Source organism: Xenopus tropicalis, chromosome 2 (genome assembly GCF_000004195.4).
Source record: "Xenopus tropicalis strain Nigerian chromosome 2, UCB_Xtro_10.0, whole genome shotgun sequence".
NCBI lineage: Eukaryota > Metazoa > Chordata > Amphibia > Anura > Pipidae > Xenopus > Xenopus tropicalis.
This window is the reverse complement of record NC_030678.2, coordinates 60,858,290-60,883,055: the sequence shown is the minus strand read 5'-3', so window position 1 is coordinate 60,883,055 and position 24,766 is coordinate 60,858,290. Positions and strand designations below refer to the sequence as shown.

Here is a 24,766-nt window from a genome sequence, read left to right as displayed (position 1 = left end):
AAAAAAAAGTGTAAGTGTAAGTGTGTGTGTAAGTGTCTGTGTGTGCTTGGGAAAGTTGTAAATAAGTGTGTATGTGTACAAAAGTGTAATAATGACAAAGATAGAAGAAAAAATGCAAAAAAAAAAAAAAAATTTTTTTAGACAGTTGAGATAGAAATAAGCAAAATAAACAGTGGTAGAGAGTTGTAGTTCAGCTTACCCAAGGCAGGCAGACGATCAGGGGCGATCAGGGGCGATCAATCCAGCAGGAAGGCAGCAGGGGAGCTCCATCTTGTCCGAAGTGCGCAGCAGGAGTGAGGAGCCGACAGTAGGCGGCGCTATTTAAAGGGACAGCAGTGGACACGTCATCAACGCGTGTCCACTGCTGTCATTGGCTGGCGACGCGATCGGTGCGGCTGGGGGACCCGGATCGGTGAGTATGTTCTTCATTGCTCGTTGCCTAGGGGGATCTGAGGGGTTTACAAGCGCTGCGCTGCTTTAAAAGCGAGCGCAGCGCTTGTAAACCCGACAGTGCCATTGGACGTAGATTCTACGTCCCATGGCACTTTGGTCCTTTAGTGCCTTGGACGTAGAATCTACGTCCCATGGCACTTAAAGGGTTAAAGAAAAACTAAAGCTTAACTAAAGAAATAGGCTAGAAATGTCCTACATTATCTTTTGGGCTTCTGTACCAGCCCAAGGTGACCACAGCCCTTTAGCAGGGAAGATCTGTGCCTGCAAAGATGCCCCAGTAGCTCCCCATCTTTTCTGCTGATTCACTGCACATGCTCTGTGCTGCTGTCACTTACCTGAGTTTAAGGACCGACTCAGTATTCTGCAAAAATAGAATAGAAATATAACAGTATAAGGCATTATACAGGGCATCAAAACTGAATAATTAGCCCTGTAGCATCAGCTTATATGACAGACAAGTCTCATTTCCTTCTTGATAATTTGCAAGATCCCTAAGCTCAGCTTCTGAACAGCTGCCCAGCGCACACTGAGCATTTGCAGTGTCCCAGACAGTACGGAATCCAAGATGAGGAGCTCCTTTGACCACTGTAAAGACCTGTATCATTACTACTATAGAGATGCTGAAACTAAGCTAGTGCAGTCAGTTTATTATATAAAATATAGCATTTCTAGCCATATTCATTTTTAGGGTTTAGTGTTAGGCACCCCCAAGTGACTTTAATCGCTTACCTTGTACCCCAGCACCAGCCCGGGGTTATTGTAGTGAGCACTTCCTCCTTCCTGCTTCGTTTTGCCAGCAAATTCCCGGGACCGGCGCATGCGCATTAGAGTGAAAAGCCAACTTCTCTGTTAAAGTTTGGCTTTTTCACTCTACTGCGCATGTGCGCGAGCAAAGCAGGGAGGAGGAAGCGCTACAGCTACCCCGGGCTGGTGCTGTTCTCTCCGAACAGGGGCACCAGCCCGGGGTAAAAGGTAGGTGATTTAAGTCACTTGGGGGTGCCTAACATTTTGGCACCCCCAAGTGACTTTTCCTTTCCTTCTTCTTTAAGCATCAAAATAATTGATTCATAATATAAGCATGGGATTTAAAATCTGGAATAATTCCTTTGCACTAATGCAGATATTTTCATACACTTATATACTGTGCCTGTGAAAAAAACAGATACCATACCTGTACAATTTCAGATTTGCTTCTATTTAATTACTATAAATCAAAGAAACATAACAAACATTTTCCTTAAAGAACCTACAGGTGCTTACTTAAAAAAAATACCCATTAAGTTAGAAAAAGACAGTGTGTTAGGCAGGCTGTTCTGTTTTAAGTTTGGTCACATTACACCGCTGTGTCATTTGTAGGGGGCGGGCGTTCAGCTCACTAAGTTAATATGTAGTGACAGGGTCCAGCACTAAACAGGTTAACGAGCTCTTTCCCACCTCCTCTCCCACAATCCTTTGACAATGATGTCATGTAGAACCCTGAGGGGGTGGAGGATTTAATTCTTCCTCTAGCAGGCAGCTGCCCCTCCTTCCTTCAGTGCAGCCTGCAGTCTGGAGAGTAGGGAGTGGGAGGTTGGCACTTGCACTACTCAGATACTGCTTGTCCGATACTGTAGCCCAGAAGCCCGCACTTGCCCCTGAGTGAAGCAAGAGGTCCCTCCGTACTCAGGAGAGGGGAAACAATTTGCCGTGTTCTAAGGTAAGAAAGCGCTCTACTCCAAGATCTTGTACGAGTGCTGTCTCCTGACCCTTCAGCTGCCACAGAAACTAATCCTTTAGATACCATAGAAACTAGCCCATTAACTGCCACAGTCTTTGCATGTGTTTATTCTTCATTTTTGTATACGCAACAGGGATGTCACACCTGTGGCCTTCAAACTCTTGTAGAACTACAAGTCTAGCACGTTTTGACTAAGGAGGAGTACTGGGAAATGTTTTGCAACCCTTGAAGGAGGGGCCACCCTTGCTCTGTACAAAGGGAAAAGAACTTAATTTTGTTTCACTCTTACACATTTGAATATATGTTTACTATATATTATGTAATATATTTCCTCTCAGCATTCAATGTTTAGGATGTGTCTAAACCAGAGCTACAATAAACTGGTGCCACCTGTTAAGTCCCTTTGCGCTTTAAAACGAAGGTCTATTTGAAAATTAAAATTGCCTAGAAATCCTTGTTGCCTTTATAGAGAAATGTTATCCTATTTATGGGAATAATTCCCCTCTACTGTCCTATACAGTTTAAAATTGTAGTCAGATGTTAACATAGAACCTTGTATGGCTGTATAATTCCACGTATCCTTGTGTAATGTATAGGCATCAATATGACACTACCCCCAGTGCCCATTATATATATATATATATATATATATATATTAGCATCTCCAAAGCTGTAACTTTTGAATGGTGCGTACACCCATACATGAGCATTTGTAACTGCTGAGTATTAAATCATAGCAAATCATGTCTGTTCAGCCTCTTCTAGCAGTTGTAGTGTAACTGCTGAATATTTCTGATCTGCAGGTGAATATGTGCATGTATGTTTACATGTCACAGTTGGTAACCATACATAAATTTATAAAAGCAGGCATTTGAAAAGCACTTTCTGTACTTTTAAAGTATTGATGTTTGGAGATCACTGAAGAGATACGAATTCAGATGCACCTTAACCACGTTATAAATTTGTATAGATTGCAGTTCTTTAGGCCCCAGTGCAAATAAAAAAGTCTTTAAAGGCAAAGAAAAGTGGCTTAACTCAAGCACAAATACTCATAAATTGCTTCTGTAGCTCTAAATGGGCTGTACCTATTTCACTGCTGAAATGGCATGTGCAATAAAAACCCCTGTAAATGTGGAGTATGTGTGTATGAATATGACGTTTATTATCAATATTTTTCGTTGAAAAAGACAAAAACAAGTTTGGGTTGCCACTTACTGATATTGTGCATTTTACTTAGTATTTTAGCTGCATGGTAGAGTAACAGAACAGGCTAGAATTCTGAAGGAGCCCTGGAGAAGGTATGATACTATGTGTGTGTTTTTGTGATCTGAATATGGCTGGTAAATAACACAGCAAAGTACACACCCTATCTTGATCCCTCTTTTGCTGTCCAGAGCTCATTTGCTGCAAACCTGTTTTGCTTGTGGTGACAGAGAGGGACAAGAGTGTCCTGTTCAGAGGTGGCATTCAGAAAAACTAATAGGAAAGAGGTGGAGGGGAGGGTGGGGGAATTTAGGAGGGGAAGATGAGGGTGTGGGTTGCTCTTTAGAGACAATCGGCTTGGGGAGCTATCAAATGCTCCGTGTTACAGTTCCCATGGAAACCAGTTTAAATAAGTTTCTTCAAAGATGCCATTCAGCTTTGCAGCTAGAATACTAAAGAATCAATATTTAATTTACCTTTAGAATTAGTTTTTTCACATTTTGCTTAATATTATCACTGTATTTTATTTGATTATGCAGTTAAATGAATTTATATTTGTGCTTAGCCTTTCAAAAATGTCCATTGAACCAGTTAGAATATCTGGGTATAGTGTAAGGAGTTGCTAAGCTGAGCAATACTTTTCTTGTAGAGCCTGCTTTAAATATATATACAAGTATAGTAACTAATTCCAAGTAATTAATTTTTTTCTTTTTTTTTACCCGCTACAGAAACTTACTCATTACTCCTCTAACTCATGAGTAGTTTATTCATTCTTAATTTTCTAGTGCTCATCCAGTGCTGCCACTGCTTATGTGTTGATTTATGCACAATGACTCAAAAAACTACTAGGCTTTACCTTTCAAATAAAAGTTATTTTTTTTTTGTTAACCAGATATGAGTTGCAGCCAGTTAGTGCGTCTCTAGCATCAAACATAATTTCACAGCCATGAAATGGAACATGAGGAAAAAACTTTGCAACCGTGTACCTTTGAAATATACCAGTTGTCATAATGTCCAATGAAAATGGACAAAACCAGTAAAATGGAACATGCTATGCTTGTTTACCTTTATAGGGTTGGTGCAGATGGAGTGCAAGTATTTGCCTATCCCTAGAGAAATATTCAATGTGGTTAAAGGAGAAGGAAAGGTAGAACCTCATTGGTGGTTGTTGCTTACTACCTTCCTCAGGCTTGCACTCTTTTAAAAAATGCACAGGAACAGTGTACTAAAGAGTAAACATTCCCTGTAAACTGTGGCAGTATAAGCTCGAACTGTCAAGATCAAAGGTCTTAAGGAAGACCAAAACTTTGGTATATTAAATGAACTTTATATTTTTTTTTTTTTTTTTTTTTTACCATATTCTAAATCTTTGTGAGTTCCTACCACTATATGGTATTCTATATTACTTGTGGTGTGCACCCAGGCATTTTTTCAATGAGTGCACTTAAAGACTTTAATACCATTAAATGTTTTAACATCCTAGAGAACTAGGGAGCACCAAAACATCAGATTTTTGTACAGGGTGTTGAAAATTAAAATTACGCATTTTAAGGGGTGTGCCATTGTTTGTATGTATTTGACTGTGCTCCCTTTTTTTGTTTTCGATACAACATGTCACATTAAGCATAATGTAGATCTTAACAGGTTAACTTCAGGATGTAACTTATCCTGTAAGTTACATCCTGATAAATGGTGCTTCTCGATGCTCTTTCTGTCTCATGACTGTTGAAAAATATTATGATATAAGAAGTCATCTTGGAGATCTGTGGCCTGAATAAAAGCACTTGGCCTTCAGCCTTGTGCTTTTATATGGTCATGCAACATTTCCATGACTTAAAATATCCTTATTTTACAAAAGGTGGTACTTTATTCAATATGTTATGGATATTGTGCAGTGTTTTACACTGGTGTTTGCAAGGTCCATTCCTGCTCAAACACATACTGCATTTTATCCTAATGTCCATGTGCACATAGAAAAGAATAGCCATTTCTATTAGACTGTAGCACTTCTGCAAACTGATTTTTTCAATGGCTCAATGAATAAGTAAACTTTACATGCGTTCAAGGAAGTACCATTTGCACTTCATGCATTGCTGCACAAGAACTATTACATTACATTACATTAACATTTATTTATAAAGCGCCAACATATTCCGCAGCGCTGTACAATAAGTGGGTTTCATACATTGGACATACAGAGTAACATATAAAGCAATCAATAACCGATACAAGAGGTGAAGAGGGCCCTGCCCAAAAGAGCTTACAATCTACAAAACTATCCATTATAACTGACACTATCAGTCTTGTATTAGTTCTAAGTTTCATCCCATGTGCTGGCAACCCTCTTCTTATATACGCTGGTTTAACCTATCTAATGGTGCAGTTCTAGTTTAGCAAGACGTGCATTTTCTACATTTCCCCAGCAGTGTACACACCCTTGCGTGCATGCTACAGTGCTACTGCTGGGTCTGCATGCCTGGACGAAGGCATGAATGGCTTCTTACAGTCATTGGTAACTTTAGTTCTCTTTGTTACTGGTGATGTGTGTGAGCTTGTTTAACAAGCAAATAATTCCTCCCAAACTCTCATACTTCCTGCACATTTTGTTTTTTATACAAATGTATATATGCTCTACAAAGGTAGTGGGATAAAGATAAACATCACTGGCAGTCGGATGCTTCATCCCACCATAAAATCTTTCTGTGTTTTGTTTCTGTATCTTATCCATCTGGCACTTACTCATCTCTAGAGAGTGGGCCAAAGCACAGGGCTGAGACAGATCTGGGCACATCACTTGGATCCCTGTGCCCCTGGAACCCTGTCAAATGAGACTGTGAGCAGATGCTAAGCTTAATGTTCTTATTCTTTGCAAGTAAAGAATACATGTATATATTTGTAGTATATTATAACATTCGGAAGTGGCTTTCACAGAGACAAATATTGACACCAACTGACGATTACATTTCATGTATTTTGCATATGACTGGTTGTGGGGTGAAGGTGCAAAAAAACAAACAAACAAAAAATCCAATAAAATAAGGGAGCGGTTGGCCACGTCTGATTATAGACTGGCCATACCCCAGTCATGCCTCAAAAGCTGTATGGAAGTCTGGACTGCTACTCTGGACTGCTAATGAAGGAGCATTTCCAGAATTTTTTACGGTGGTGGTGGTGTTAATTTCTTAAACACAGGCAAAATTATGGTGAACCACTGAAGGTGACTGGGAGACTTGTGGCCAAGAAATGGAGATAAATTTGGGAGAGCTGGCATTTTTGTGCTAGGGTGTGATCAAATAAGCTTTTATGTGTGTCCCTTTCACATAGGCAGGAAAAGTGCCCTACTCGGTCAGGTTGTTGTCCCTACCCCCCTCTTGTGGATCCACACATAGTACTTCTTACTACTAATTAGAATTGTTGTTTCATGAATTGTAAGTTCTTTAGCCTTTTGTGCAAAAGTTGATATGTTTCATGATATATGTTTTGCACTATTGTCTGTTTTATATAATATCCAGACATTCATGCATATCCTAATATTCCAATTAGACATATATATTGGGGAAATGGATAACCTTTTTATTTTCGTATTATAACCTGACATCAGTATCTATTTGTTGAAAGTTTACCTGGATGATTTAGCATGTGAAATCTGATCCATACAAAGGTAAACATTTTTGTAGTTTCTACTTTCACCCTATTGAGCCTATTTCAGCGCTGTCCAACTTCTTTGGTACCGAGGGCCGGAATTTTTCTGCCCAAGCGGCAGAGGGCCGATATTGAAAGCCAGTTTGACCACTCCCCCTTTTTAAACCACACCCACTTAAAACCACACCCATGTTATCACAAGAGTTTTTAAGACTATACCCACATTAATGGTGGTAGCGCAGCAAAACCCCAAATGGTTGGTGCTCACTGTAGGGATATCACCCTTCATTCATATGTGAAAGAATTATATTATGGCACATTAAGACACAACCTTAAATCCCTATGTCTCCTCTTCCCCTGTGGATAGCACAGCAACCCCCAGCACATAATTACACATCTTAGGGACCATATAATGACTATTTTCAAATGCTAACAAACTCCACAGGCAGCATAGGGCAGGCAGAGTATGGCACACACAGGCAGCATAGGGCAGGTAGAGTATGGCACACACAGGCAGCCTAGGGCAGGTAGAGTATGGCACACACAGGCAGCATAGGGCAGATAGAGTATGGCACAGGCAGGGTAGGGCAGGCAGAGTATGGCACACATGGGCAACATAGGACAAACAGAGTATGGTACATACTCTGCCTGCCCTACCCTGCCTGTGTGTGCCATACTCTGCCTGCCCTATGCTGCCTGGTGAAGAAGAAAATTCAGTATAAGTATTAATCCTCCTGAGAAGAGGTTGAAAATTAGTTTGGCATCCTAAGAATTGTGTCTTTTGCCAACCAGGGCATTCCAAATTAAACACCTTTATTCAGACTGGCAGAACTCATGTCGTTCTTTTATACAGACAACTGGGGAATTTTGTAAAAAGGGGAATTATAACACACTGCAGTAGAAAGTGTAGTGCAGTGCGTAGACTAATGCCATGCTGGTTTTTTTGTCACAATCCTTTATGAGATTGACGACCTTCATTTCAACAGCAGGTGTATTTCGGCTGGCAGAGAAGTTCCCAAAAACATCCGTGTCCCCACCCTAATAAACTCCAGAGGAGGCAAGACTGGATTCAGAACTTCTCCACCAGCTGAGAAACGCTCGTTTTTGTTTAGTCGACTGACAATGCTGACATTTGTAGCTTGGTAAAAGAGCCTATTTGTCTTCTCATACCTTTTATAATATGTCATGCTGATTTTAGCCTTTTCATGCAGTATGGAATCTGACACATTAACAGGAATTTGTTGCAGGTAGCATAAATATTTTGTTACAAAACGGTGTGTTTTAATTGGAAACCTTTTTCTAAGCCTTATGTAAATAGAATGCTGTGATTTAAATATTGTGACAGCAAATAGCAATGATTAAATTATATTCATGGACAGTATTTCAAAGCATTTGTTTCTGTGCATAAAAGATGAGGCCAGCATTACTTTAATTTGGTTTATGTACTTCATGTATATAACCCCATAACACTGTAAGCAATGTATAATTTAAGTTGTTTATGCATGCTAGTCAAGCCAGAGCCCCGTGCAGTGGCAGTTTAAATTTTTGATGATGAAGTCAAGGTTTATCATACATAATACATGGGGTGCCAACAGGAAATTCACACTCTTAATAGGGCAACACCAGAAAGAAAGCAAGATGGAAGCTACCAAAAGGGGGGCCATACAACGTTAAGCTGGTATTCCACAGGGAGACTAGTTGCCTGTAATAAATTTCTGCTACCACGGCAGATTAATCTCCCCCAAATGCCTTCTTACTTGCAATAATGTGAATCTCCAGTGGGAAGGCATACACATCGGTAAGTCTCCCAAAGTTTCATTGCAAAGATTAGCCGCCTGTGGTAGCAGAGATTTATCTCTGGCGACTAATCGAAATTAATCTTTGGTTTAGCTAACTCTGTGGAAAAGGTGGTACTCAAACTTAAAACTAACTGAGTTGATTTTTGCCTGCGTGTGCAATTATTGGGTTTTTTTCTGACCTTTTTTAGCCAGCAGTTTAAAATTCAGTTCTAGTTGCTAGGGTCACTGGCCCAGACCAGAAAGAGACTGGATTTTTCTTACAGTCTGACTAAATGCTTATCTTTCAAAAATACCAAAACATATGTAAATTGTCTTCTGATACTACTTGAAGGAGAAGGAAAGTGGTAATCACTTAACCTTATTCCCTGGGCAGGTGCTCAGCATTTTTCTTTTGCTTCTTTGTGGATGTGTATGTACAGTAGAGCGAAAAGCTAAACTTTAAAGAGTAAATAAAACTTATTTCTTCCAACTGTTCTCCATTAAGGGCTGTGGCAGACGGGGAGACTAGTCCCCGAAATCACGGAAGTTTCCTTTCAAGGCAACTTCCGCGATTTCCCCAGAATCGCGGCGCTGCGTATGCCATCCCTCCGGCGATTTACATTCTCGCCGGTGGGATGGTATTTCGGGGAGATTAGTCGCCCGCAACAAGGGAGATTTGTCGCGGGCGACTAATCTTAGCGTGTGCCACAGCCCTTACATTCCAGTGGATATGTTTGGAACCTGGAGACCATTCACAGGTGTATTCATTTATAGGAAATGTCCTTAAGGTACAAACAAATCAAGTTCCAGTACCATCCTTGTACTAATCTATCATAGAGACCTTGTAAATCTACTGATGTGTTTCTCTTATCAGTATATATGAGGTAACAGATACAGCTACACCCATGCTATGCTTAGGGCTTGATAACGCTGTTTGTTTGTTGAGAAAATAAATGAGGTAGTTTGGGGATTCTCACTTCACATTCCCTAACAATACCTGCCTGACAACACCAGTGTCTGCCATAGGCACCATGCTTTCCATTTATTTGACAGAAAGTCGCTTCAGGAGATAAAAGATATTTTAACCACAGCCTTTCTCCATAAGAGGACTAAGGTGGTCAGAACCAACCTTGTGACAAACTCCTTACGATCTTATGGAAATAAGCATTTAAAGCCTACATTTGCCTACAATATATATCAGTTGGTCACTTCTCCCCCACCCAAATGGCATAATTTGTACTGCATATATCCCCTCCGCTTGCCAGCACCAGCAAATAGCAGCTTTCACCCGGTGGCCATTTTTCCTCTGATACATAATCAGTTATATTTATATTTGCAAACAGCATATACACACAGACCCATATTCAGCATACATTCTGTTTACATATCCTTTAAGAGGACACGGGCTGATTCTAGCTGCCGATATCTGTCCCTTAGACTGATTCGGCAGCTAATCGGGCCGTGTATGGGCATTACAGATGGGCCTGCCTGACCGATATCTGGCCTGAAACCGGCCAGATTTTGATCGTGCAGGTTAAAAAATCTAGTCGGATCGGGGACCACATCGACTCGTTGATGTGGTCCCCGGACCGACTTTTCCTATACCCTGGGGCCAAACGTTCGAATTAGCCTGGATTCTCCCGATATCGCCCACCCGTTGGATGTCGCCAAGCGAGCGGATCTGAAGGTGTATGGGCAACATTTACAGGTAACAGTCTTCTTAAGATTATCAAGTGACAAATAGGTGAAACTGATTGTGTATTCAGAGTGCATGTGAAACACAAATTTCTTCATGATGGACTATCATTTTGTTAAAATTGCAATAGTTTATAAATTCAAAATAATTTTTACGATAATGGTTTATTACACTTATTGACCATTGTTTGACATTTTTTGTTGTGCTCTAATAAAAATATCCACAGGGAGATAATGTAAAGTCACCAAAAAAATCTATTAATCATTCTGTATGGGGCATATTTATGAAAGTGTAATAAGGCAGATAATCAAAGTCCACAAGGGCAGAAGTTGACATTGTACAGTTTACCAGAGTTTTCTGGTGAACTACTTGCTTACCCTTTGTTTTATAAACACTACACTTAACCCAGAAAAAGGTTATGCCCGTGGAACCTTCCATTATGTCCAATGTAAGTGTTTTGCTGTGTATGGGTTGTTTGGATTTTATATGAAGCAGGGTGAGGCGAGTCATATACTAATATATATTTAGTATCCATAAAACTATCCAACCATTGCTTTGCTTTGTAATATACTAAACAAAACACATTCTTAATTATGTACTGTTTGTTCCTGCATTTTGCTGTCCTTGAATTTGCAATACCTGTAATGGGGCTTCCTTTATACGTGTTGCTAAGCTGACACCTAGAATTGTCAAGCAGCTAAAAATACAATTCACAACTCCAAAATGGTTAGTCATATCTATCAAGTGATCAAATGAGCTGCCTAGCTCCTGAAGTTTCCATAACAACATAATAGCTCTTTTTTCTAGACCATTTAATTTGGGCATTAAACTTGCAAGATCAAGTTTTTGCCAGACTAGTACAATAAAAGCTTGTCCATTTTCATATGTGGGTGTTGTATATGGTGTATTTTCTCGGTACTTAGGTACTCTTGTTTTCCTCCCACATTCCAAAATCATACAGAAAAATAAACTGGTTTTCACCTTCAATGTTCAAATCTTATTAAACCTCCAATGCTCTCAGCGTATTAGAAAATCCATGTTCCATAAAAAAAAGGAACCATGGTGTGTAAATATGAGACTAGTGAAACTAGATTGCAAGCTGTATTGGGGTGTGACTAATGTCATTAACAGAGCTGTTAAAGCTGGCCATACACGGGCAGATCCGCTAGCTTGGCGATGTTTCCAAGCGAGCGGATCTTCACCCGATATCCCCACCTACGGGTCATCAACTGTTTATATTGGGATCTGTTACTTCCAAAGAAACTTATGTAATTATGTGTAAACTCCACTGACCCCCAATTAAAATTCCGACTTATTAGCACATTAATAATTTTTACTGTTTTTATGAACTACTTCTGACTAGTTATTGGGCCTCACAGCAAGATCACTGAATTATAAGCACAGTAATCAATGGAACTCTTTATATGATGGGCTTATTATAGAGTAACATCAGCTGTTTATATTGCACACACAAGGGATGTGGCCAAAATTTTGGTACTGTGTTCGTGGGGAGGGAGGGGGGGGCATATAAATAACTTGTGCGGGCCCCCAAAGTTTCCGATGGTGGCCCTGTCTGTAAAATATAAATATGAACTGTTTAGGGGAAAACATTGTGGATGTTGGAACTATCCAGAAACATTTTTTGCCCTTTTTTAGCCACCCCCAGTGATTATAAACATCTACCTGATACCCAGGGCCAGTTCTTTTAGCGGAAAGCTGCACCAGGCCAGGGTATTTTTGAGCAAGTGTCATGGAGCAATCTTCTTTTTCCTGCTTCTTCTCCGAGAAGAATTGGAGTGGAGTAAAAAGCAGAACTTTAAGCAGAAAGCTGGCTTAATCACTACTGCACATGGATCGGCCCTTAGTCATTTGAAGAATAAAAGACAACGATCACTCTGTAATGCCTCAGTAGTACCCTGGCCTGGTGCAGTTTTCTGGTAACAGGAGCACCAGCACAGTGTTTTAAGTAAGTAAATATAATGACTGGGGAGTGTACAGGTACACTGTCTGTGGATTACTGGATATGCCTCTGGTATTACATACAGCAGGGGTCTCAAACTTGCGGCCCGCGGGCCATTTGCGGCCCTCGGTACAGTATTTTGTGGCCCGCACCAACGCCTTCTCAAAAGCAATGAATGGATCGCGATTTTTATTGCGATTCAAGGGATAATGCAAGGCACGGCGGGCGGGAGCTGCTGATTGCGGAAATGACGTTATGCCATCATAACAGTTATTATGGGAAGACGTTCTGTGTGCACAATTAGCTCCTTAGCAGCTAATTGTGCACACAGAACGTCTTCCCATAATAACTGTTATGATGGCATAACGTCATTTCCGCAATCAGCAGCTCCCGCCCGCCGTGCCTTGCATTATCCCTTGAAAGCCAATTTTTTGTGAAATCTCTTATGCGGCCCAGCCTCATCCTGACTTTGCGTCCTGCGGCCCCCAGGTAAATTGAGTTTGAGCCCCCTGACATACAGTATCATAGTGTTACAGATAAAGGGTCTATAGTTGGATTGCCCTAGGGGTTTTCAGGAAAAGTGGTCTTTCCATTCTGTGGTGTACCATCCATTGAGGCTACTAAACAGTTAAACATAGAAAAAAACCTATAGGATTATTTTGCCATTAACATGGATTTATGTTTAATTAACATTAAATGGAAGATACTGTCTTGCTATTTCGGAGAAAAGGCTATCATAATACGAAAAATTACTGCTCTATATTAGGGCTTTCTGGATAGCAGGTTACTGATTTATAGATGTCAAAATGGGAAATCAAAACACCATGCTATTCTCCTGTCTGGGTAGGCTGCAGTAAGAGTGAATATATGTCCATTTTTTTTACTAGTTAATGTTTTAATGAGGCATAAAGAGACCCTGTTTTGTTGCCAATACAGCCCACCTGAACTCATAATTAAAGAATAAGTAAACCTTTACTCTGCACAAGGAAGCAAAGAAAAAAAATACCTTCTGACTGAGGAACACGGTCAGAGAGAATGCGAGAGAAAGGTAGGTAATTCTGGAGGCTTTTTAGAGTAATTTTACTCATAGAAAAAAAAGGTTTACTTATTCTTTAAGGTCGGGCTTTTTAGAGTTAGAACTAGTATGGCAATTTATGTACTGTATTTATTTACTAAACGGAAGAACAGAATTTTATTATAATGAATTATAATTGTTGATTTTGTTTTTACTAATAGGTTTTGTTTTGACATCTTAAGTGGTTTCTAAGTATGCTTATGCAACTTAAAGAAAAAACTGTGCTCTCAGACCATCTGATATGATGGTCCTATCTGTACTTGGCCATCTGATATTTAACATCATAATAAGTGACCTGTTAAATAATCTTACCAAACTGGAATATATAAATATTTCCCTTTTACATCTTTTCCCTTGAGCCACCATTTTGTGATGATCTGTGTGTTCATCACCTGACAGGAAATAATGCAGTAAAAGACAGAACTTTGCATGCTGTCAGTGCATTGCAAATTGCTGATACATTCTGCAACCAAGACCCATGAGCAGTGGGAATTATCAGCATCAACCAGAAAACAAACCTTGAACAAATCTTGAACTAGACTTGTCTGTCCATCTGCCTGTAATCTGGCCAATAACCACCTGATGTCACGGGCCCCCACAAGGCAAAATGACACCCCAAAAAGTCATGAGTCACTGGTATGCGCCTGATTTCATCGCCCCGCCCTCTTGTTTGTTTTTTGCCAGGGTCAAAGTTGGCAATTGTAACTCACAAAGAAATCATTACATTTTTAAAAGGACAGTATGAAATGCAAACTATTTAAGAACCAGGTTCTTTCTTTAAATGTCTACTATGGGTTCCTTTATGGGTTTCATACTTGAGTTGGATGATGTTTACATTTGGGTATTTCTAGTCTAGGCTAATATCACACTAGGCTTTTTGTCTGCTCATGGGAGAAGGTACCCAAATTAATACCTTTACATTTTTGTGCCAAAATCTGCTTTGTGTATCTGTGCATGCAGGCTGAGGCAGTGCCTGCCAGTGCACTTAACCCACAGAGCAGACACTGAAGGGTGTATCAAGTTGTTTTAAACAAAATGGAAAGCAGGTTTTTTACTCTCTCTGAAGTAGGTCCTCCTTTCAGATTTTCTGTTACCAGCTGGCAACATGTAATACAGGCATGGGATCAGTTACCTGGAAACCAGTTATCCGGAAAGCTCAGAACTACAGAATGGGCATCTTCTATAGCAGAGTTCGGGAACCTTTTTGGCTGAGTGAGCCATGAAGACCACATATTTTAAAATGTAATTCCGTGAGAGCCATACAGTATGTTTGGCCGCGGATGCTGCAGGGCAAGGTAGGGGGGGGGGTGCCAAGGATGCCGGATGCAGATGAGATGCAGAGGAGGGCATGGCCTGCGCTCGGCAGATAGAGGGCTTAAAACACGTCTTCTATCCGCCGAGCGCAGGCCACGCCCCCATTATTTTTTTTTATTAAAGATTTGGCAGCGAGCCAGATGCAGCCATCAAAAGAGCCACATCTGGCTCACGAGCCATAGGTTCCCTACCCCTGTTCTATAGACTCTATTTTCAAACCTCAAACCTGTTTTTTTTTTTTTTAAATGATCCTTTTTCTCTGTAATAATAAAACACTACTTTATCAACGCTAATATATAATGAATCCTCTTTGAAGGCAAAACAATCCTATTGGGTTTATCTCATGTTTAATTTTTTAGCAGACTTAAAGTATGGAGATCCAAATTACAGAAAGATCCCTTATCTGGAAAACTCCAGGTCCCAAGTATTCTGCATAATAGGTTCCATACCTGTATAGTAATAAAATGTGTGTGTGAGATGAGAATGGGCAAGTAGTATGACTATGAAAAATCCTGAGGATCCTCTTTCCATATTTATAGTCTGTGTGTATCTGTTTTCTACTGCAAGGCATCCTTACTGACAGCTTGATTATTGAAACTTGACAAGGCTTAACCTCACATGTGACACTTCTGAGCATGCTTGTAAAGAGTGCCCAGAGCAGTGTTCGGTCAAAAGCAGGGCACAGACCTATGTGGAATGTTGCTTGTTGCTAAGGATACATATGCAGGATTTTCTTATTCAATCTTACCTTTCACAGATGCTTCATTGTGCCTCCAGCTAACCTCCATAATATCTCAACAGTGAAGCCATAAATCACTGTACTAGTGCCTATAGAGGATGTTCCTTATCCACATCTGGCTCTGGAGCTTAAAATCTAAATTTCCTATCACATTTGCATGCTGGGGTCAATTTTATCAGAAGCAAGTTAGCCTGCCTTTGTGTGTTTTGGAATGTAATGTCCTTTCTGTTAAGCAGGGAGATGTATAGTTATGTTCCTTTCTTGATGTGGAAGCTTGCAACCCAACACTAAGGAAAATACTTTTCAATGTGTGAACAGACGATTTATCAAAGGAAAAAATGTATGAATAGCTCTATTCAGATGTCCTAGCACTGTGCCCCCAAGAATTTGTGTTTAAATCCTCCTAGCAGTGTCATTCTCAACTTCCCTGCAACATAATTTCAGCCAATTTAAGACACATGCACTCTGTTGTGCAATAGTGCCAAACATATCCCTTTGAACATCCTGCAGTGGACAAAGTGCAGTCTGAAATGTCAGATCGGAGTTCATCTGTAGGAATGCTTATGACTGATGAGATTACCTACTTACATGGTATGTCTGAGACTACTCTGACAAGTCGCACTTTACATGCTCACTTTTGTATAGATGCAAAAAAATAAATCTGGTCCTAAAGAACCTGCAACTTCATAAGGAATAAATATTTTACTCAAAATAATAATATTTTGGAAGGGTGGTCAAATGAAATAAATCAAATCTTAAGGGAACAGTAGCACAAAAAGTTTAAAGTAATTAAACTATGTAAAGTTTCCCACCACTGGTAAAAGTTCAGTGTTGCTTCATAAAGACTGCTCTAGTTTATATAGATAAGCTGCTGTGTAGCCACAGGTACAAAAGTGTGAAAAGGCACAGGTTACATAGCAGATAACACATAAGCTATGTAGAATAGAATGGTATTCTACAGAGCTTATTATCTATTATGTAAACTATGCCATTTAGTCCTGTTGCAATTTAAGTAGCTGCTCCATGGCTACACAGAAGTCTTGTTTATATAAACTATAGTAGTGTTTCTGAAGGAAATGCACAACTTTTACCAGTTCAGGGCAGCGTTGCATAACATTCTAATTACTTTGATCTGTAGTTGGGGAAAAAAAGCAATGGAAAAGGAATGGTGATATGCAACTCTGTTTCATCTTTGTCAGTTGAAGCCATCCAGATACATTTATCAAGGTTTTGTTTAGTTTTTGTGCAGTTTGTAACTGGTTCTGGGACTTTTGTTCAGTATCCTACCCTCCCCCCCTGCTACTTTACTTCCTCATGTACTGATGCACTATGTACTGGTCAACCTGGTGCATTGGCAGATTGAATTTTTTTTAAACCTGTCCTATTAGTGTGCCCCATACACCCACAGATAATCGTATGAAACAAAGATCATATGACCATTTATGTGGGTGTATGGATTGTTGAACTGCGTTTTTGTCTGAATTAGTTAGATATGAGTCTTTCAACACAGTCTTCCAGTATGCTGTAACTTCTTCCCATGTGTTGACAAATGCTAGTGTGAACAAAGGCTAAAAGGTGCAAATACTAGCAGCAGTAAAATGTCAAAAAAGATTGCTAAGAACACCCCCAATAGTTTTAGCTCACTCTGGTATTTTTTTTAACTTCCATGGACGGTTCATGGTTTTGACTCTGTAGTCCAGGGATCCCCAACCTTTTATATTTGTGAACCACATTTAAATGGAAAAAGTGTTGGGGAGCAACACAAGCATAAAAAAATGTTCCTGGGGGTGCCAAATAGTAACTATAAATAGTTACTTAATAGCCCCTATGTGGATTGGCAGCTTGCAGAAGGCTCTGTTTGGCATTATGTTTGGTTTTTATGCAACCAAAACTGGCCTCCTTACCAGAAATTAACAAATGAGCACCTGCTTTGAGGCTACTGGGAGCAACATCCAAGGGGTTGGTGAGCATGTTGGCATGACATGTTGCTCACAAGCCACTGGAATTTTTTTACATTTACTAATCCACGAATCCGAATGGGAATAATTCGGATTGGAAACTAACATTTTGCGACTTTTTCGTATTTTTTGCGATTTTTTTCGTCGGCGTTACGACTTTTTCGTAGCCGTTACGACTTGCGCAAATTGTCGCGACTTTTTTGTAGCCGTTACGATTTGCTCGTATATTGTCGCAACTTTTTCGTATTGAGCGCTCGTAAACGGCGGGCAAACCTTTTAGACTTTGCATGATTTTGGAAGCCTCCCATAGGACTCAATGGCACTCTGCTGCTCCAACCTGGCCCAAGGAAAGTCCAGATACTGAAGCTTGAATGAATCCGAAACTTTCGTACTCGGCACGACGGCTACGAAAAAGTCACTACAATTTACGAGCAAGTAGTAATGCTACGAAAAAGTCGCAACAATTTACGAAAAAAATCACAAAATACCGATCATTATGGAAAAAAAACGCTTTCGGACGTTCGTGGATTAGTAAATGTGCCCCTTACAGTGGATATAAAAAGTCTACACACCCCTGTTAAAATGTCAGGTTCCTGTGCTGTACAAAAATGAGACAAAGATAAATCATTTCAGAACTTTTTCCACCTTTAATGAGACCTATAAGCTGTACCACTCAATTGAAAAACAAACTGAAATCTTTTAGGTGGAGGAAAGAAAACAAAAAAAAAAATGTGGTTGCATAAGTGTGCACATACTTTGTTGAAGCACATTTTGATTTTATTACAGCACTCAGTCTTTTTGGGTATGAGTAATCAGCATGGCACATTTTGACTTTGCAAGATTTGCCCACTCTTCTTTGCAGAAACACTCCAAATCTGTCAGATTGTGAGGGCATCTCCTGGGCACACCCCTCTTCAGATCACCCCACAGATTTTCAATCGGATTCAGGTCTGGGCTCTGGCTGGGCTATTTCAAAACTTTAATTTTCTTCCGGTGAAGCCATTCCTTTGTTGATTTGGATGTATGCTTTGAGTCGTTGTCATGCTGAAAGATGTTCAGCTTTCTAGCAGAAGCCTGAAGGTTTTGTGCCAATATTGACTGGTATTTGGAACTGTTCATAATTCCCTCTATCTTAACTAAGGCCCCGGTTCCAGCTGAAGAAAAACAGCCCCAAAGCATGATGCTGCCACCACCATGCTTCACTGTGGGTATGGTGTTGTTTTGGTGATTTGGTGCAGTATTGTTTTTGTGCCCAACATATATGTTTTTTGGAATTATGGCCAAAAAGTTCAACCTTGGTTTTATCAGACCATAACACCTTTTCCCACATGCTTTTGGGAGATTTCAGATGTGTTTTTGCAAAATGTAGCCTGGCTTGGATGTTTTTCTTCGTGAGAAAAGGCTTTCGTCTTGCCACTTTACCCCATAGCCCAGACATATGAAGAATACGGGAGATTGTTGTGACATGTACCACACAGCCAGTACTTGCTAGATATTCCTGCATCTCCTTTAATGTTGCTGTAGGCCTCTTGGTAGCCTCCCTGACCAGTTTTCTTCTCCTCTTTTCATCAATTTTGGAGGGATGTCCAGTTCTTGGTAATGTCACTGCCATATTTTCTCCACTTGATGACTGTCTTCACTGGTATATCTAATGCCTTGGAAATTCTTTTGTACCCTCCTCCTGACTGATATCTTTTAACAATAAGATCCCTCTGATGCTTTGGAAGCTCTCTGTGGACCATGGCTTTTGCTGTGGGATGCAACTAAAAAAATGTCAGGAAAGACCAACTAGAGCAGCTGAACTTTATTTGGGGTTAATCAGAGGCACTTTAAATGATGGAAGGTGTATGCTGACTCCTATTTAACATGATTTTAAATGTGATTGCTTAATTATGAACACAGCTACATCCCCAGTTAGAAGAGGGTGTGCACACTTATGCAACCACATTTATTTGTTTTTTTTGTTTTCTTCCCTCCACCTAAAAAATTTCAGTTTGTTTTTCAATTGAGTGGTACATTTTATAGGTCACATTAAAGGTGGAAAAAGTTCTGAAATGATTTATCTTTGTCTCATTTTTCTACAGCACAGGAACCTGACATTTTACCAGGGGTGTGTAGAGTTTTTATACCCACTGTAAGTTGTAATGGCATTGACTACAGATTCATAATGAATGTACACTGTAAAATAAATTTCAGTTGCTGCCTCATACTGTGCAACTGTGCAACTTGGTTAGTTTACAACCTTTTATTTATTTTTGGATGAGTTTGACTTTTCAATTTTGCATGTGCCTTTTAATAGATATCTTCAATATTTTTCTGTAATTAATTGAATTGAATCTGAAGTTTAACATTCTCTATGAAGAGGGTACCCAAGAGGGATGTAAAACCAGGTCAATTTTTGATATTTTGGATATATTTGCATTAATCCAAGAATTTCCATTTTACAATGGCTTAAACTGCATTGTTCATAATGGCTTAGGGAATTGTAGCTATAATAAGCCCTAGAGTTCCTATTATTAGTTTATATATTTTTAACTCAACCCACTAACTGAGCGATTAAGGGGAGCCCATTAGACAGCCCAAACTTAGAGCATATTGCCTAGGTTTCATACAATTTTATCGTGTATGATAAGCTTTTATCATTGTTGGACCGTGTGTGCTCTCCAAATTAATGTCCTGATAATTTCTGTACCATGGCGATCGGTCATATAGTTAATTGCCCAGGTTAGAAAATTCTTGTCTGATAACGATAAAATCTGAGCATGTATGTGTATCAGACAATATCCTTGAGTGACCTACAATGGAAGTCATTTTCATACGATTGGCGTCTGCCAACTATTTCATGTTCAGAACATCCTCCAATTTGTATTTTAAAGGCTTTATCCTACAATTTCAGTCTGAATGTTGGTTTCAGATACGACTGGTATTTGAACATTCTTCAGAAGACTAAAATCTGAACGTGTATGGCCACCTTAAAGGTGACCGTACATGGGCAGATTTAAACTGCCAATTTTTAGCCCTTCAGACCATTTTGACAGCCTATCTACCCAAATGCTATGCATAAATCTTCTTGGTGGCATGTTGCCTTAGAATAAAATAGCTCAGTGTATCTGTCGAACTGAATTTTTTATCATGGCAAACTTTCCTTGGCATAGCTAGTGATTGTGAGCAAAGGTCAGTCTGCTTCTTGAAGAAACTTGTAACTGTTGGAAAGGGATGCTCTGAAGAGGCCAAACTTGGATGGATTTCATTAGCTTTTACTTTGAGATAGGTATTAGCCTTAGAGAGCTTTTCTCTATGAAAGGCACAGATGTTGTTATTTCAAATTAATTGAAATACTTGAAACATTTCTTATTTTATATGATAAAGCTTATACAGGTATAGGACCCATTATCCAGAAAGCTCAGGACCAAGGGTATGCCGGATAAGGGGTCTTTCTGTAATTTGGATCTCCACCCCTTAAGTCTACTAAAAAATCAATAAAACATTTATTAAACCCAATAGGATTGTTTTGCATCCAATAATGATTATTTATATCTTAGTTGGGATCAATTACAAGGTACTGTTTTATTATTACAGAGAAAAAATCAGTTTTAAAATTCCTGACTGGTAAGGTGTCTAGGTGCTTTTTTATATTGTAATAGTTTTTAGTAGGAAAGGTAAGCCTTATTTAACGTAAAATATTTTACACACCTATATAAATTAGCCCCTGGGTGGATTCTCTGTAGCCTGAAGAGTACACTTAATAAAAAAAAATATATTTATATATATTATGCATGCACATATACACGCACTTGTAAGAACACCTGATTTGATCAAACCTGAATTTAAAAGAGTCCAGCAGCATCAGATAACAAAATTCTGTTTGTCTTTTGTGTGGAGGGGTTACAGGATTCTCTCATTTGTAATATTTATGATCCATTTTTGGCTCTTTTGGCAATGGCCATACACAGGCAGGATGGGAAGTGAATTGTGGCCAATATCAATAGGCAGGTTTAAAAATCTTGCTTGGGCAAGGACTGCATTGGCTTGCTGATATGGTTCTCGGCCTGATGGCCTGCGTTCCTGTTGCTGTGTACCAATCGTTTGGCCCGGAGGCTGTTATCACCCCCCTCAAGGTGGGCACATCAGGGAAAGATCCGTTTACATTAGATTGCAGTTTTGTTATTATCTTTCTATTCAGATGTCATTCATACTCTAATTTATGTAAGATTGATGTTACATCATGGTCTGAATTTTTTTTTTTCCTGGGTTATGCCTACACTCGCACAAGCCTGACGTCTATTGTCAGTCAATGATAGCAGATTTAAATAATCCCATGATGAGGTGATGAGTTTAAAAATGTTGTGGTCCAAGTATCACTTTAACAGTCTGCTACACATGTATAAAATACAGCTAAAGAAATAGTTGCTTAGGAAATTGTCTGTAAATCTCACTTTGTACATAAGCGTGACTTGGCAGTGATCCTCTGTGGGTCTCGGTCAAGTTATTGAGTTACCCAAGAAGCTTGTGGCTAAGAGCTTGCTTTGAATATTTTAAATCAGTTAAGTGCATTGGTATAAGTAGAGGCTAATCGGCTTTCTGGTGGAATGCGGCTGGAATTCTATGAATGCTTTACTCTCCCTCCAAGCAGAACCCAAGCTTCCCTTCTTCTAACTGATTCTAAAAGTACAGCCTCCAGGATTCATACTGTGTTGTTCATATATATTTTAAATACATACATATTCTGTAAAATAACTTTTATTTTGAAAAAGTCAGTGATTCCAGATGTTTTGTAGTGAACAGCATATTAATGCAAGTCTCTGGTAAAATAAGGGGCGTTCTAAAAAGTTAAGTTGCCACTGTTTTGGTTTTTTTGTAACTTTACAATAAGAGTAAGGATTTTCTCGCTAGGCATGAAGATAGATGGTCATAAAATTGGTGATAACAAAAATCTCTTAACTTCAGCCTAAAAAACAGAAAGCAGCCATTTTCTGTCCATTCTCTGCTCTGTGTAGCTGCATGCAGGTAGAAGCTGTAAATGCCTGTGCAGCTACAGGGAAATGTTGAGTAAAGCAGATCTGGTTCTCTCCTCCTGATTAAAAATTACAGGCGGAGAGCAGCGGCTGCGGGGCAAACAGCCTACTAAAACTCCATGTGACCATGCCCTAACTAACTGAAAAACCAGAAAAAGTAAAAAATGAATACCAATAGCAAATTGTATTTGAATACCACTTTTGACATAATACTAAATTTTAAAGGTCAACTATACTTTAAGAGATGATTTTGGAAGTCCATTTGCCATCTGCTAAGTTATTGACTGCCAAAATGCATTGCTTATGCCCCCAGAAACCTCTACAAATTGTATGTACTGCTTCCTATAGTTTTGTGTGTGTCACTTATAGACAGACTTTGGGGAAGCGTATGTTACTTCCCCTTTAGCTATAAATAGCCTCCGGTGTTATTTTCCTTTTGGGTAGCTGCTGCTTTTGGTGGTTCTTTTCTTTTCTTACAGTATATCCTCAGTGTGAGTTCCACTGCAGAAATATTGTATTTCCCCGTTACTATGAAAGCTCATCAGTGTTATGTACTAATGACTGAACAGCAGAGCAGTTGTTAAGTTTATATTTACTACAAAGGCTCATTGACAAATGACTTTGTTACAGTTACTACCTAGCAATATAAGCTGCTCTCTAGTTGTCTTTAGGCTAATGTCATATGGAGAAATACAAAAAAAAACCGCATGGGAGCACATCTGCACCTATGCATATTCAAGCCACAATCTGCTGTGTGTGTGTGTATGCACATATGTAACATTAGTCTTGTTGCTGCTGGCCTCTTCTTAAATCTGCAATACTTTGAGCCCAATGATATATTGTATATACAAAGTTCATTACATTATAGATAGCTTGTACAATGTGTCAGCATCCTTGCTGTTTTTATCTCTGTCCAAGCCAATCTGAAAAGGTTGTTGGTTTGCAGGTATTGTAAAGTAATGGTCAGAGGCAAGGCACTATTGTGTTATAAAGGTCTAGAAGGTAAAAGTTTGCCCACATCTAGTAACCCACAACAATCAGATGCGCCCCCAGCACTTATGCCTTGCAGAATTTGGTTCCTAAGTTCAGATTGTCTCAAAAATAACCATTGGTATGAAGTAGACCATGATATTCTAAGTTGAACTGCCCCTTTTTTTTTTAATTTGAGAATTTTTATTGAGTTTCACAAGAAAGAAAACAGTACAATCAACATATTTGTTTTGTATTCTAACATCATTGTATGCTCGTTTGCAATAAAGGCTTCGAATTTGCTGACATATTGGTTTTGTGCTTATTCTTCTTTTTGGTTTCATGTTTATTTCACACTTTCAGTGGGCTGTAGTTGATTGGTTAAGAGAAAGTGATATAGTGGGGTGGGTAAAGGTATGGGGAATGGGTTGCGGGGATGGGTAGAGTAGGGTGGAAGTAGAGGGAAAGTTAGAGGTTACCGGTTCAGGTTGGTCACTATTCCGAGCTATCTGCCTGCTGGTTCTCCAGGTATTGGGCCCACGGATGCCACTCCAGTTCCCCCTCGTAGCTCTTATCCAGTAGTCTGTTCCTGATCGATTCCATGGCTTTGATCCAGTTTATTTTTGTTATGAGTGTTGGTGTGCCTGATATGTTAGGTTGCTTCCAGTTAGCTGCTAGTAGTGTTCTTGCTGCCGTTAGGATGTGAGCTGTCAGTTTGCGTGTTTGTTTGGGTTGTGTGTTACTTGTTTGTATTCCTAAGAGGAAAAGTTGTGGTGTGGGTTCAACAGTGGTGTGGAGGACCTCGGAGAGTAGAGTTGCTACTTTTTGCCAGAATTCCTGGGCTATTTTGCATGTCCACCATGTGTGTAGGAATGAACCTTGTTCTCCGCAGCCCCTAAAGCAGATTGATAGTTCTGGGTTGTTTGAGTTTACTAATGCGGGTAGGAGTGTAGTACCATCTGTAAATGATCTTATATGCTCGTTCACTTGAGGTTGCGCAGATCGAGGTTTTACTGGCTGTGGCCCATATATGTGACCAAGTTTTTTCTGGTATTGTGTAGTCTAGGTCTTCTTCCCATTTTTTCATGTATGTTTGTTGTAGGGGTGTTGTGTCTGCCGCTAGTCGGTGGTATAGTAAGGATATTAGGTGCCTTGGCTGAGTTTGTTTGTGGCATATGTTTTCGAAGTAAGTGAGTGTTTGGTTTGTTTGCGTTTTGGTTTTTGTTTCTACGAAGTGTTTGATTTGT

The 24,766-nt window shown here is 39.6% G+C and overlaps 1 protein-coding gene across 2 annotated transcripts in view; it reads left to right on the top strand.

The window, feature by feature from the left end:
* Positions 1–1,895: 1,895 nt before the first annotated feature.
* rhoc (ras homolog family member C) overlaps positions 1,896–24,766 on the top strand; it is a 35,914-nt gene continuing 13,043 nt past the window's right edge. Inside the window, exons 1-2 of one of the 2 annotated variants that reach the window (XM_012962520.3) lie at positions 1,896–2,149; positions 3,408–3,468. The gene's annotated coding sequence lies outside the window, so the exon portion shown is untranslated. 2 annotated transcript variants of the gene reach the window in all.